This window comes from Ursus americanus, chromosome 2, assembly GCF_024610735.1.
Source record: "Ursus americanus isolate L20-20 chromosome 2, mUrsAme1.1.p, whole genome shotgun sequence".
NCBI classification, from domain to species: domain Eukaryota; kingdom Metazoa; phylum Chordata; class Mammalia; order Carnivora; family Ursidae; genus Ursus; species Ursus americanus.
Window position 1 is genome coordinate 91473062 of NC_142128.1, and position 15220 is coordinate 91488281.

The 15220-nt window shown below is 39.0% G+C and overlaps 1 protein-coding gene across 3 annotated transcripts in view; it reads right to left on the bottom strand.

The window, feature by feature from the left end:
• RABGAP1L (RAB GTPase activating protein 1 like) overlaps positions 1-15220 on the bottom strand; it is a 716315-nt gene that overhangs the window by 100813 nt on the left and 600282 nt on the right. The gene's annotated exons all lie outside the window — the stretch shown is intronic.

The window sequence follows — 15220 nt, forward strand, 5'->3', positions numbered from 1 at the left end:
TTGAAGATTCTGAAATAGAAGCTTTACAATTTTCAAAGCTGGACTTTGTATCTCTCTTCTCTTAGTATTTTGCTTTTAAGTTTTTTTTAAGCAAGCTCTATGCCCAACATGGGGCTCAATCTCAGGACCCTGAGATCAAGGGTCACATGTTCCACTGACTGAGGCAGCCAGGAGTCCCCCTCTTAGTATTTTGCTTTTAATATTATATCACTGTATATTGAAAACATGAAGTAAAAATTCATTTTGCATCTAACAGTATTATATATAAGGCATTTGCAAATAGAAAACTGAGGACAACTACTGACAAGTGTAACGCACATATCAACAGTCTGCTGCAATACAAAATATTGTGTGGATGAAGCAGCATTCCTTGAATGACCTGTCAACAGCAGCTTCTCCGTTGTTAAAACTTCGCTTTTTGTTTGCTTTAAGAGCAAGAGTAAATTGCTTAATGGGTTAACAGAAAAGTAATAAAAAGGTCTTAATGTTTTTTTAACAGTGGTCTTAGTAGGAGTGGTAGCAATTTCATTCACTTCAACAAGAATTTATTTATTTTTATTTTTTTTAAGATTTTATTTTTAAGTAATCTCTACACCTAATGTGGGGCTTGAATTTACAATCCTGAGATGAAGAGTCAGTCATATGCTCTACCTACCGAGCCAGCCAGGTGACCCGAGAATTTATTTTTTTTACGTTCAATCTAAGATATTTTCCGGGGCGCCTGGGTGGCGCAGTCGTTAAAGCGTCTGCCTTCGGCTCAGGGCGTGATCCCGGCGTACCGGGATCGAGCCCCACATCGGGCTTCTCCGCTGGGAGCCTGCTTCTTCCTCTCCCACTCCCCCTGCTTGTGTTCCCTCTCTCGCTGGCTGTCTCTCTGTCACATAAATAAATAAATAAAATCTTAAAAATAAAATAAAATAAAATATTTTCCCAAAAGGTGGTCATTTCAGGGTTAAGAACTATCATAAAGTACCATCATAAAGAATATTTCTCCAATATCATGATTTTTATTTTTTATCTAAAAACAGCTAACATCCTTAGTGTTACTCATTCAAGAGAGTAGGAAGTTAGAGAGAATATTAGTGCCTACATAGCTGCCCAAGGGTTTACTTTCAGTTACGAATTCTAAGGACCACTTTAGGCCTAAGGACATACGTAGTTTCCCATGCACCCTTATTTAAAACTGGCCCATTGCCGGCTCAGTTCGTTGAGCATCCCACTCTGGGTTTCTGCTCGGGTCATGATCTCAGGGTCGTCAGACTGAGTCTCGCGTTAGGCTCCATGCTCAGTGTGGAGTCTGCTGGAGATTCTCTCCCCTCCTCTCCCTCTCTGTTACTCCCCCCATGCTGGCTTGCCTGCGAACTTGTATGCACGCACGTTCTCTCTCTCTCTCTGTCAAACACACAAGCAAACAAACTTAAAAAAAAGAAAGTCCCTTTGAGGGGCACCTGGCTGGCTCAGCAGGTGGAATGCGTGACTCCTGGTGTTGGGGTTGTAGGCTCCAGCCCTCCATTGGGTGTCAAGATTACTTGAAAATAAAATCTTTAAAAAATAAAAATGTCCATTTGGGACAACTTAGCATGCATTTGTGGAGAATTTGAAGTATGCAACATTATATGAGATTATGATTTATAATACTAAATGACCAAGCTGACACTAGAGCAGTGTAAATATGCTGGCAAATCTGCATAAATGATCAGACTGTAAAACTGAATACAAATGTATGTTAAATATTGGTTTGTGGGTAATTTTAATTTATGTAAATAATAACGCCTTTTGCTTTTGCTAATGGCCACCTAGTTGTCTGACACTTTACTACTTACTAGTATCTGTACTCCAAAGAGCACAAAAACAGGGAATGAAGGAAAAACTCAAGGGATTAATTGGTGGGTATTATTTCTAATCATCTCTGTCAAAGGACTCCGCTAGAAAAAAAGTTAAAATTAAGAGCTAAAATAAGTTTCATTATTTGAAAATTTCCATATTTGAAAATTAGATGTTTTATCCACACTTTCTATTTCCTATTCCCATGTATAAAGGAGAGCTGTCTAAAGGAATTGTTATAGGAAAATGCCCCATGAGGCTGACTAAATAAAAAAATTAACGTTAAGCAAGCAGTTCTGGTATTAAACTTTATAAAGAATAAAATGAATTTTTCCATTATCTGCACTTGGAACACAGAATGGAAGCATTAGTAACTGGCTGCCTTTATTAACTATTTTATTCACTATTAACAAAACTTGTGAATTGCCTCTTACTCTTAAGCCAGTCTTTAAATTTCAACAGTAACATTTTTTTTCCTTTCCCTTCTTTCCATTCTATCTCCCTCATACATATCTCTTTTAAAATATTATTTTTGTCCTAAACTATTTGATTCTTTAGCGCATAATAATGTATTTACATCAGATAACTTACTAAGTATACACCTTTATATACATTTTTAAACTTAACTCCAGTCATTCTACATTGTTCTCTCTATACAAGGGTTGACAATATAAATGAGATATGAACACAGTACATGATCTTACAGATCTTACAGATGAGCCCTATATCAGCCGATTGCAGATAATTGTATTATAGTTATGCATCTACTACTATAGTTGTTCTCTCTATACAAGGGTTGACAATATAAATGAGATATGAACACAGTACAAGATCTTACAGATCTTACAGATGAGCCCTATATCAGCCGATTGCAGATAATTGTTTTATTATAGTTATGCATCTACCGGTAATTCAGTATTGCTAGGGGAAAAAAAAGCACCTTTATTTTATGTTAGGGTAATATCTTAATGAAAATATTCCATTTAAAAAAATCCCACTGATATGTATAGGGTAATTAGCCATTGTGCAAGATGATATCCCAGGAGTTCTTTCCTGCGAAAGAAAATAGCTATAAATTTGTCCAAAGCCTCCATAAGAAAAAATTGTAAAGCAGGCATTTTGTAAAGGAGCTTCGTTCCAAGACAAAAGTCTCTTTGAAATCACACAGTTTCTCCTTAATGCAGACTGCCTTAGCACTATTAATATAAATTCCCCGTGTTCTTTTTATTATTAATGTATTTGTACAAGTGGTCTCTAGCTTCACAACACCGCAGAATACCAAGGAAGCAGTAAACGAATTTACTGGTGTTTTGTTTGTACCCCAGGGCAGTTGAACAGAAGCAAAGGGAAGGACATGGTCTGAGATTTGGATAATAATAAAACTCTGTATATGTCATATGGGGAAGACTTAAACCGCTGGCAAGTGAACACACGGAGGCTGAGTGACAGGAGTCCGATGGGACCTTGCAATGTGACAGCAACCACTTCCCACCCCAAAGCCCTTAGCTTACATGACTCTTCCAACATACTCTGGGTCAGATAAGCAAAAAATAAAACCATTATAGGTAATATCATTATCCTTACTTCCCTCTCCTAAAACCTTAAAGTATTTCCTCTAAAAAGAAAATAGCTTCCTCCACATTAAAAAACAGTATTGTAGAATTCTATATCCAATGACTAGAAACCGTTTCTTGGGGCGCCTGGGTGGCACAGCGGTTAAGCGTCTGCCTTCGGCTCAGGGCGTGATCCCGGCGTTATGGGATCGAGCCCCACATCAGGCTCCTCCGCTATGAGCCTGCTTCTTCCTCTCCCACTCCCCCTGCTTGTGTTCCCTCTCTCGCTGGCTGTCTCTATCTCTGTCGAATGAATAAATAAAATAAAATAAATCTTTAAAAAAAAAAAAAAAGAAACCGTTTCTTTTCCCAGCATATATCACTGACAAGGTACTACGTTGAAAAAAAGTAACTAAAGCAAACGATGAACATAAAACAATGTTACTAAGAGGCTGAAGGGAGGAAAGAGACGTTTTCGTTAATTTTATCGTATTTTTTGTTTTGTTTTTACTACAAAAAGCCCGTATATAAATTACAAAAAAGATGCAGAAATTAGAAGAAACTCAAAGTGAAACAACTTCCTCTTGGTTTTAATGGTCAATAAAGAAATACATAGATTTAAAATAAATAAGTCTTTTAATAAGCCTTTACTAGATATAGGTTAGTAGTTATTTTGGCAGTTGCTAAGCAACATTCTCTTCTGTAGGGCTAAAGCACATGCAATTAACAGGTTTTCAGAAAAAGATAAATTAAATGCAAAATTAGGGAATAGTATTTGAAAAGCAAAAAGGAAAAAGTATTAACTTTTTCAACAGACAGTAACAGAGATTTAGTGACTTCTGCAATAGTGGTTACACATTTTGTTTTCCACTGGCACCAAATGAGATGTTACTTCAGTACATTAGCATTTTAACTTTATTTAAATGGTGATCATTATACTCACCTCTACACTCAACAGCCTGTTTATTTTGAATATCTCAAATTCAATCAGACCAGTATGCTCCAATTACTGCTACTAACAGTGATCTCTATAGATCTCCTTCTCCGCCAGTATTTCCCTCAAATCCCCAGTTTCAGGGTAATCACAGCCCTGGTTTGTATTTTTAAAAATATTTATCTTACTGTGACATGAAATTAGTAAAGCTACAGCTTCATGATGCTGCTTAAGCTATTAGATCCCTGAAAAACTTGTTCTCTGATGTGAACATTTTGTTTTTAATTTTAAGTAGGCTCCAGGCCCAATGTGGGACTCAAACGCACAACCTTGAGATTAAGATCCCATGCTCGAGGTGCCTGCGTGCTGCATCTGACCCATGGTTTCAGCTCAGGTCATGATCTGGGGTTGTGACACAGAACCCTCTGTTGGGCCCTGTGTCAGCTTAGAGTCTGTTTCAGATTCTCTCTCCCTCTGCCCCTCCCGCTTGTGTGCGCATGCTCTCTCGCTAAAAAATAAATATTAAAAAAAAAAAAAAAGAGTCGCATACTCTACGCACTGAGCCAGCCAGGCACCCCTGATGCGCACATTTTGTAATAACTCTTTTTACAGATCTTACTATATCAACTCAGTGACTAAAGAGGAATACCTTTTAATCCATTGGGAATAATAACGGAAACTTTTTTAAAAAGGAAAAAGGCAAATAACTGAATGGAAAATTACTGTAGAATTTCAACTGTTGTGGGGCGAAGAAAAGATAGGAAATGGAATGCAATTCTATCGTTTCGAGGATTCAAGGGAAAATTTCCCTCCCTATTGCTGTACTTTTCCCCTTCCTCCTTTTTAATATTATGTCGCAAGTTATAAATGGTGGAGGGCCGTGACTGCCAATCCCCTTGTTCACAAAATCAATTCCTCCCTGGATTTTCTTAGTCTACCCTGAGCAAGCCTGACGCAGGGGCTAGGAGAGTCTGCTTTCATCAATGAGCTAAGGAAAAGAACCTACAAAGGTGAAGTGCCTTATGTCTGGGTGGCAGTCATGCCTTACTCACATTGGCTCTACAACCAAACACCTGTGATCTTAGACAGGCAGCTTCTTATTTTATTTTAAAAGGACAGCTTTGGACTAAACGGTTGGTAGAGTCTACCTCAGTTGAACATCCATAACTCCACCTTGAAGCGTACGATTATAAGGAATTATAATCTATTAAATAATTACTCCATCTTTAAACCTGCCTGGACGGGACACTTAATACCAGCTAGTAGGATCTTTTGAGTACTTTCTCCTTCTGTTTTTGATAGTTTGCCTCAAGACCAAACTCAAGAATCTACCGCGAAAATCTAATTGTCCAGATAAAAGTAAAAGGCCAAGAAAAATGCCAAAAGTCAGCAAGCAGTTTGTAATGATATGCACGTTACTAAGACATGAATTTTAGTGACCTCTATTTTGTTTTCAACAGCTACCAGAATTAAACATGAGCAGACACTCCAAATTGTAAAACTCTCTATTGAGTCATACATAGAAAAATTTCTTAAATACGGCACTGTTAACATTTGGGGACAAATAATTTTTTCTTGTAGAACGTTGTCCTATGAATTTTAAGATGTTTTGCACCCTCACTGGCCTCTACACAGGAGATATTAGTAGTACCCATCCCCCAAGGTTGCAGCAACTCCAAAGTTTTTAGACCTTGCCAAATGTCCCCGGGGGGTGGGGGTGGGACTACCCTAAATTGAGAACCATGAATACAGATCTATATCTATAAATTAAAATTATGGAAAGGGGTTATTTTTAAATCCCAAACTGACCTCCAACCATTAGACTTTTAAAAATAATTTCTATGATTTCAGGCCCTACTGATATTGTCTCAAACCCTATTGAAAATTGCCAATAAATGAGTCATTCATTAATATCTGTGAAGAGCTTTCTTTCACTTTGACTCTGTAAGGTTTTTGCCTCATGAGTTACAACCAGAACATTATTCTTTTTTTTTTTTAAAGATTTTATTTATTTGACCGAGATAGAGACAGCCAGCAAGAGAGGGAACACAAGCAGGGGGAGTGGGAGAGGAAGAAGCAGGCTCCCAGCCGCGGAGCCTGATGTGGGGCTCGATCCCAGAACGCCGAGATCACGCCCTGAGCCGAAGGCAGACGCTTAACCGCTGTGCCACCCAGGCGCCCCAGAACATTATTCTTCTTTTGTTAGTTTTATTGAAGTATAATCGACCAAAAAATTATATATATTTATGGTATACAACTCGATGTTTTGATTAAATATTCTTAGAATTGGAAAAATCACAGTCAGTTACTGACAAATTACTTGTGGTGTCTCATTGTTACAGGTGTTGTTTATCTATCAGTATTAATTACTTATATGTTGGAATATATATTATTCAACTTCATCAATCAGTTTTATAAAGTAGTATTCATGAATTTCAGACATAGCAGGGTTCTAAAAAGATGTCAGATTCTTAGGTTTCTGAAGGAGACCAGAATATGTTACCCCAAAATATGCCACAGTATATGCCTAAGGATTATTTTGAGCTGAAGGAAATTGAGAAGCCGCAGACAGAGGGAACTCCTGCCCTCCCCCATCAGCCTAAAAGCAGAGTATAAATTTCCCTACTGTAAAAGAAAATTTCCCTCTGTAAAAGGGCTCCCTTCCCAACCCTTTTCTACTATTAGTTTCCCTCCTACATTTCCTGGTTACCTTCTCACAATTTATCCCCCTCTAAGCCCAAACCCCCTTCTCCTTTGTTTAATCACTTCTCTACAATTTATCACCCTTTGTTAAAATGGTATATAAGTCCCCAGGTCTAGCTGCCTCTTTGGGTTTTCATTTCTTCTCTGTGAAGTCGCTATTCATATAAAAAATATTAATATCAATAAACATATGCCATTTTTCCTGTTAATCTGCCTTTTGTCAGTTTAATTCATAGGCCCCTGGACACAGAACTTGAGAGGGTAGAAGCAAAATTTCCCCCCATAATTTGTCGATGAAATTATCATTAAAAAGATGACAATTATATTTATTCATAAACATATACCACCCCATGGGTCCGTGGAGTACTGGCATTGGCTTTAGAGAGCACTGTCTAGTTCCTGATTTACAGAGGAGGAAACCAGAGTCTAGGGTTTAGGCCACTGAAAAAGTAAAAATAAATTTCATTTTTTAAAAAAATGAGGGGAAGATGAAAGGGAAAAAGCTTAAGAAGGAAGAAGAAACAAAACCCAGAGGGAGGGAAGTAATGCCTTTAGAGGGGTGTGGCTTAGTGTGACCGAAGCCTCACACACTGCAGATTTCAGCCCCTGGGATCCACACAGAACAAGAACTGGAGAAGTAATGAATGCAGTTGCACAATTTTGAGCACACTCAGTGCTTCCGGTCAAGGGCCAAGTGTTGCTGGAGGAGACATGCAACAGATTGCGGGTAGACACAACTTCCCGGGCAGTGGTGGGCAGAACCACCTGGCTTCTAGACAGACGTTTTATTTTACAGGACTCAATGAACTTGACTTCCTGTTAAATGGTGGGGACCAAGGGTGTGTTGAGTATGTTTTAAACTTTTATATTCGGAAATTTTTTCTTCTCTGTTTACCCTGGGACTTTTTAATCTAAAAGTCTAACTTTAAAAATGCAATCAACAAAACAGAAATAAAAAGGTAGAGCCAGTAAAACAGAGTGGTTGACCTTTGGCTGCTTCTATACAAGTTTTAAATTATATTTTAAATTTGTCCAGATGTTCCAATGTGTAATTGGTCAGTTTTATTTGAAAGCATCTGAACAGGAATAGGACTTCGTAATATTTTAAAATAAAGAGCACAAAGTATCTTCTCATTTAAACCAGCCATTGAATGAAAACGAGGCTCTGTCAGTATAAACAAATGAAAAGAGGCTGGTGCATGAGTATCCATCCATCATTAAAAATAGGCTTAGAAGTAGTTCAAATACAAAAAGGTGGTTGATACAACTTCGCTCTTTCAAGTGGTACTTCAGTGAAGTTGAAGACAACACACAGTTACGAAGTGTCTCCTATTCACAGAGCGGAGCGCTCAACACCTGGACTATCGACTGAAAAACTCAAGAAACCCAGATTTTTATCAGTAGGCTGGGTAAGAAAATGAAATAAATTTCTATACACAATGAAAGTAAATATAGTAATCCCTCATTCCCCATAAAACACAAATAATTTAAAATGTCTTTGATTTGAGCCTTTCTTTTCACTGCTTTTAACAGTCCCTCTTTCTCAAGAGCCTTTGCTTAACAGATGCAGAACACAAGGCCCATAGAAGGGGAATGAAATGCTTACTTCAGGATTCTATGAAACCACAGATGATGTAAGAGCTGTTCAGGCCATCAGGGGTTCTCAGACTCAACTGCTTGTACGAAAAGCCCCCAATAGAGCTGTTCAGTGGCAAAGTTAAGATGGGAATCAGCCCTCTTAAGTAAGGACCCTAATGGAAGCCAAAGCCTACCTTACCTTTGGTCTATGTATGGGACACAGCCATTGCCAGTCTTCCACAAAGCACGGCCAAGCCATGAGGGTTAAATAAGGTGGGAGCATGCTTCCCCCAGCACCATTTACAATGGATAAACTCTAGGCCTCAATGGGGCCCTCAGAGTGGTACATGGTGGCCACCCTGATTTCGACTTGCTACAGACTCCCAAAACAAGACCAGTCTCTACCACTAAAACATATGACCTGGACTCAATGGTAATTTTATACCCCATACTTAATATAAAATCAGGCTTTCCTCAAAATATGTTTTTGGATCATTTATTCCCTTTATTGAGAATATCAGACCCTCAAAAGGTTTGGGATGGGAGAGGAGGGAACACTTTAAAAAGCATTGAAAAAATGCATTTACATGGAGTATTACAGTCAGAATTTTTAATAGGCAAGAAGTTTTATTTCAAATTCACTGGTGGAATCTATAAATAATATCGCTCATTTCCTGGTTGCTTAGGCCATTAAGGGTCTAATCTATTTCCTGAGCTGAAACTAGCTAATGGAAAAATATTTAGAATAGTAATCATCTAGTGAGATGGGCAGTTGGCATCTATTCACCCAAAACATATCCTTGGTCATAATTCCCTTCAGTAATTTATATGGTTTCTAAAGAAATCATCTCACTTTTTACAATGAAAGATCTTTGCTCTACCCCTAATGTTTTATGAATAAGGGCTCCCACCCATGACATTCTTCAGCCTCAACACATATGTACCATTAGGTCAGGAAGTGTATTACTCGCTTTCCTATCAAGTAATTCATTCATGAAGTCAGTGAAAAAAAAAAGTAGGAAAAAGAAAACCTCATGAAGTCAATATTATTATCATAATAAAACTCAGATTTTGTATCTGTGGACGGACATCTGTTGTTAAACAAGCTTGTGACACCACCTATTTGCAATACTACCCCAACGCTGCAGAGATCCGAATTACTGAGAGCAAACTATGGTGGGCTGCTGCTGGATTTGCCACGGGCAGCCCACAACATGACATTCGCAACATTCTCGAAGTTTCTTTCTCTTTTGTGGCCCCCACATCAGTGTTGATTATCAGCACACCTCTGACACATCTGTTATGAGGTGGAGGTCCAGATGGCAAACTAACTTTTTATATGTAGCCTATGAGAAGCATTATTCCCAAGGTAAACACACCAGAGGGAAAGCCCAAATGTAGGACAAAGCCAAACCTGACTTTACCTCCCGCCCTTCAGCAAAGTTCATAGAGAGCTGTCTTTGAAAATAATCTACCACAGCCAGGTTTGGGCTCTGGAGCAAAGCCAGCCTTCGAGTTGAGAGCAGGGAGTGGGGCACTCATGAGGAACACACAATTCTGAAATCTGAGCCCACCAGAGATCTCTTCTAAATCAGTATCTATAAAGATACAGAAGTATCTGTACTTCTGTATGCAGAAGATAAAGCTCAGCGGATGTATTTGATTAGATAAAAATATTACTGGACTTTAAGAAAAATGCCTTTTTTCTTTCAAACAGCATTCTTACACACCTTATTACCTTCCCATAATTCAGATACCAGTAATAAAGCCATTTTACATATTTTGGCACAGAGTATTAACATAATTATTGCTGCTGTAAATGTCTCAATCCACAACAGAATTAGCAGTAATACAGTTCTAGTCCTTTTGGAAACCTCTCCTAAAAAAAATTTTAACTTCATTTCATAAAGAAAAAGAACACATTTCTGCTAAAGAGGACCAATATATTCTTTAAAGAAATTTGATTATCAAAGCAAAGTAGAAACTCTTTGTTCTGTTAGTCACACCCTGTACAATCATCAACATCAGTTGTTAAAATTTTTCCCTGTGGGTTTCACATCTATCTTAGATCAATCTTTTTATAACACCTTGTCCAGTGCTGTTTTGTATATGAGGCAAAAGCATTTCCTGACCTTAACAGGCTTACAAGCCCCTGGAATTGTCCTGGAAAAGAAAATTGGACAATGTAACTTACTGAAAAGAAAATGCATCAAAACTGAGTATGAGATTCATACGTGATACTGCACCATGCTATATAGTTGGGCTTCCAACACTGACTTGCTTGCAACTGTTCTTTGCTGTTCTATTTGGAATTTGAAGTGATAGCAACCACAGAAGCAATTCTCCACATTCTGGAATCTTCCTATGCCCTCTTAAGATCTAACAGATACACTTCTTTTCAGCAGTTCTCAGAGTTAACATTTCCAGCTAAAAGTTTACAAACGTACCATCGATTAAATAAAAATTAGATATTTGATCCTCATACCACTAAACTCAAATACTTAACTGAAAAAAAAGTTCTAGTCTCTGACAACTTTAAAGATCAACTATCCTTATTTGGTCTTGGGTAAAACTGGCACTGAAACAAAACTGGAACAACCCAAGTAAGTAAGACTCTAGAAAAACTAAAGTAGTTAAAGAATCACAGCATCATCTAGGTGTGCTATCACGACCAAAAATTTTTCAGATGACACACTTAACATAGGTCACAGAAACCCACAGAGTTAAGTTGCTAAGGCATCCAAAGGAAAAAAATAATTCAACTTTTTCATTCAAACCAGAAAAGACTGTTTAAAACAGAAATGCAAAAAAAAAAAAAAAAATCATTTCCAATACTATAATTTGAACAGGAAATAAAAAAGACAGGTATAAAAAAATTTATTCTCTTCATTAAGATAATAAAATTAGGCTTCTACACAACTGGTGAAAATAATGAAAATTGAGCAGAGAATATTTTACTTAATGAGAAGCATGCAGCTCCTGACCACTGCCACTGGCTCGGAGGCTGATTTGCACCATCCCAGCGCGCCCAGACTACAGAGGAGATGGCTCCCATCTCTGAGCCCCATACAGCCCCACATGTATGGAGGTTTTATTTATTCATCATTATTATTTTTTAACTAGGCTCCATGCCCAATGTGGGGCTTGAACTCACGACCTCGTGCTCAAGAGTTGCATGCTCTGCCAACTGAGCCAACCAGCGGCCCCTGTACAGAGGGTGTAAAACGTCATTTTCCTCTGTTAGCTTTTTTCTTTCTTTTTTTTTTTTAAAGATTTTATTTATTTGACAGAGACACAGCGAGACACGGAACACAAGCAGGGTTAGTGGGAGAGGGAGAAGCAGGCTTCCCGCTGAGCAGGGAGCCGGACGTGGGGCTCGATCCCAGGACCCTGGGATCATGACCTGAGCCAAAGGCAGACGCTTAACGACTGAGCCACCCAGGCGCCCCCTCTGTTATATCTCTGTTGCTGTGTAACAAACTACCATTAACTTCATGGCTGAAAGCAACACCCATGTGTTATCCCACAACTCTGCAGTCAGGAGTCCAGGTAGGCCCTGCTGGTCTTTGCTCAGGGTCTCACAAGCTGAAATCAAGATGCCTGGCAGGCTGGGTGGGCTCTCATCCCAAGGCTCGGAGGAAGAATCCCCTTCCAAGCTCTTTCTGGTGGTTGGCAGCAGGCAGTTCCCTGCAGTTGTAGGAATGAAGTCCTGGTTCCTTCCCAGCTCTCAGCTGGGGGCTGCCCTCAGCTCCTCAGAAGCAACTGCGTCCCTTCCCCTGTGACCCCCTCCATCTCCAAAGCCACAACTGCACGCGAATGCCTTCTCCTACTTCTATTTCCTCGACTACCCTTCTGCCAGCAGCGAAAAGAAGCTCTCTACTTTTAAGGCTCGTATGATTAGGTCAGGTTCACTTAGATAATCTAGGATAATTTCCCCACGTTAAGGTCAACTGTGATACAGAACGTAACGTATTCACAGAAGTCAGACCTCACCATATTCACAGGTTCCAAGGAAAGGGTGGGACATCGGTAAGGGGGCCATTTAAACAGTTTTGCCTACTCCCCCAAAAAAGAAAGTAAACAAAACAACAAAAGCCAAATGGTTTTTGAATTTGTCCAAAGATATTCTAAATTCCTTACACTTAGATAAGCAATATATGTGTACAGTATAAAATACAACGACCTGAAAGGTAGATAGTAAAAAGGAAGACTTGCTTCTAATACTGTCCCTTAGCCCCAGCTCCATTCCCTAGGAACAACAACTGTTTACTAGTGTGTGTCTCTTTTCAGAGACATACATATTTATTAAAGCACATATATTTGGGAAGAATTGATATTACCTGTTCCTGAAAAAGTGACGGAAGTCCCTTGTTCAATCACCTGGGCCTCACTCAGGCTTTTCTGGAGGGGTTGGGCGGGGAAGGGGGGTGATTCTGTGATGGTTTAGATTTTCTAATTATCTGAAGTTCGTATTGATCAGTTCTATTTTCCTTGAAAAATCATCCTTTCTTCCAAATTAATTTGCACAGGATTGAGAAAATATTTTATGATTTTTTTATTCTCTTCTGTTTCTATAATTTCCCCATGATTATTTCTCATCTATGCTCTCTTCTCTACCCATTTTTTATTAGGTTAGTTAAAAATTTATCTATTTTTTTTAAGAACTAGTTCTTTTATTTATTAGTCTGATCAGTTTTCCTTTTTCTAGTTCATTAATTTCTATCTTTATTCCTACCTTCTGCTGTTTAAGATTTGTTTTGTTGATCATTTTTCTAACTTTTTGAGTTAGATATTTAATTCAGTTATTTTCTTTCTTTCTTCAGTAAGAGAGGTACTTCTGCCTTCTGCTTTAGCTCTGTCCCATAGGTTCCACCACGAAGTGTTTTCATTGTGCTTTTCCCCCTAGATTTTCTATAACCTCTTTGGTTTCCTCTGTGATCCAAGAGTTGTTTAAGTAAAAAATTTTAAATGTTCAAATGATAAATCAAAAAATTCTTTTCTTAATTGTTAGTTTTATTGCAACAAAATTAGAGAATGCTATATGTATTCCTTTCATCTTCTGAAATTTAATGAATTTCCTTTAGGATCTACTTTTGTGAATGTTTTATTTGGCATTTAAAAAGGTCTCTGAGCTTTCAGAATGCAAAGTGACAAGTAGCAGATAGTTGCTTTCTTATTATTTTTTTTGAAGATTTTATTTTTGAGAGCGAGAACACGAGCACAAGCAGGGGAGAGGCAGAGGGAGAAGCAGCCTCCCCACTGAGCAGGGAGCCCGGCGTGGGACTCGGTCCCAGGACCCCAGGATCATGACGTGAGCTGAAGGCAGATGCTTAACCAACTGAGCCACCCAGGTGTCCCTTTATGTATGCTTTTTATTTGGGTTTTCTTACTTCTTGCCTACCTGATCTCTTGAACTAAGAGAAGTGAATTAATGTTTTCCTACCACTATCATGTAACTATTTCTCTTCATATTTCCTGCAGTTTTTGCTTTATAGATGGTAGTGGTATATTGCTATTATGAATCATCCTTCTCTGCCTTATTTAAAGCTTTTTCCTCCAAATTCAATCATGTCTGATATTAAAGATGCAATCCTACTTTATTGTGTTTTCCCGATAAGCGTTTGCCCATGTTTTCAATCTTGTCTGTGTGGTTCTCCATTCAGCCCATTACACTGCTTCCTCTTTCTGCCTAATCAGGGCCAAGGAAGCTCTTGCTGCCAGCCCACACACCTACTCCCATTAGTCTACACTGGGCGTTACTGGTTTGTCTGGGCATTACTGGTTGGACATCTTTCTCCAACTGCAGTTGTCTGTTCCTCATCGCATACTGTGGTTTGGGGTTGCATGTCTCCTAGTTTCTGTAAAGATGGGGCTCATGTTTCTTCTTTTTGTTCTCCTAGTGCAGTTGGATGATTTGTGAGAGAGAAGGGAGATAAGGCCATCAGATATGCTCTGCCATTTTAAAACTAGAATCTAGAATTTTCTTTTTGCCAGTTCTCCTTCACTACCCATTCCCTGCTCTCTGGCCAAAGGCTATGCTGTACTATGTGCTGTAGATGTTCCTGAAAACGGTATGTTCTAGTCCTTAGTACCCTGAGTGAGGAAGGCAGTTTCTTATCTAGCTTTCTGAAATTTGCTCATGTAGCTTCTTTTTTTTTTTTTTTTAAGATTTTATTTATTTATGTGACAGAGAGACAGCCAGCGAGAGAGGGAACACAGCAGGCGAGTGGGAGAGGAAGAAGCAGGCTCCCAGTGGAGGAGCCCGATGTGGGACTCGATCCCAGAACGCCGGGATCACGCCCTGAGCCGAAGGCAGACGCTTTAACGACTGCGCTACCCAGGCGCCCCTGCTCATGTAGCTTCTAAGCTATTTCTGCACTATATCTACCTCCCCCAGAAGCTTCTGGAAATCCTACTCTTGTCTCTGACTCATGTCTCTCTCTTCAGTTTACATTTCGTCTGCCTAAAAGTATATTTTTACCAACCAATTCAAAGCTGCTACTAAACAAGACAAACCAATGGCTGGGCCACATTGCATTATCCATTTAGCCTTCTACCTACCGTGTACAAAGCCCCCTCCTGGGCACTGGGGAGCATACCCGGATGAATGCCCCAGGAACTCATCATT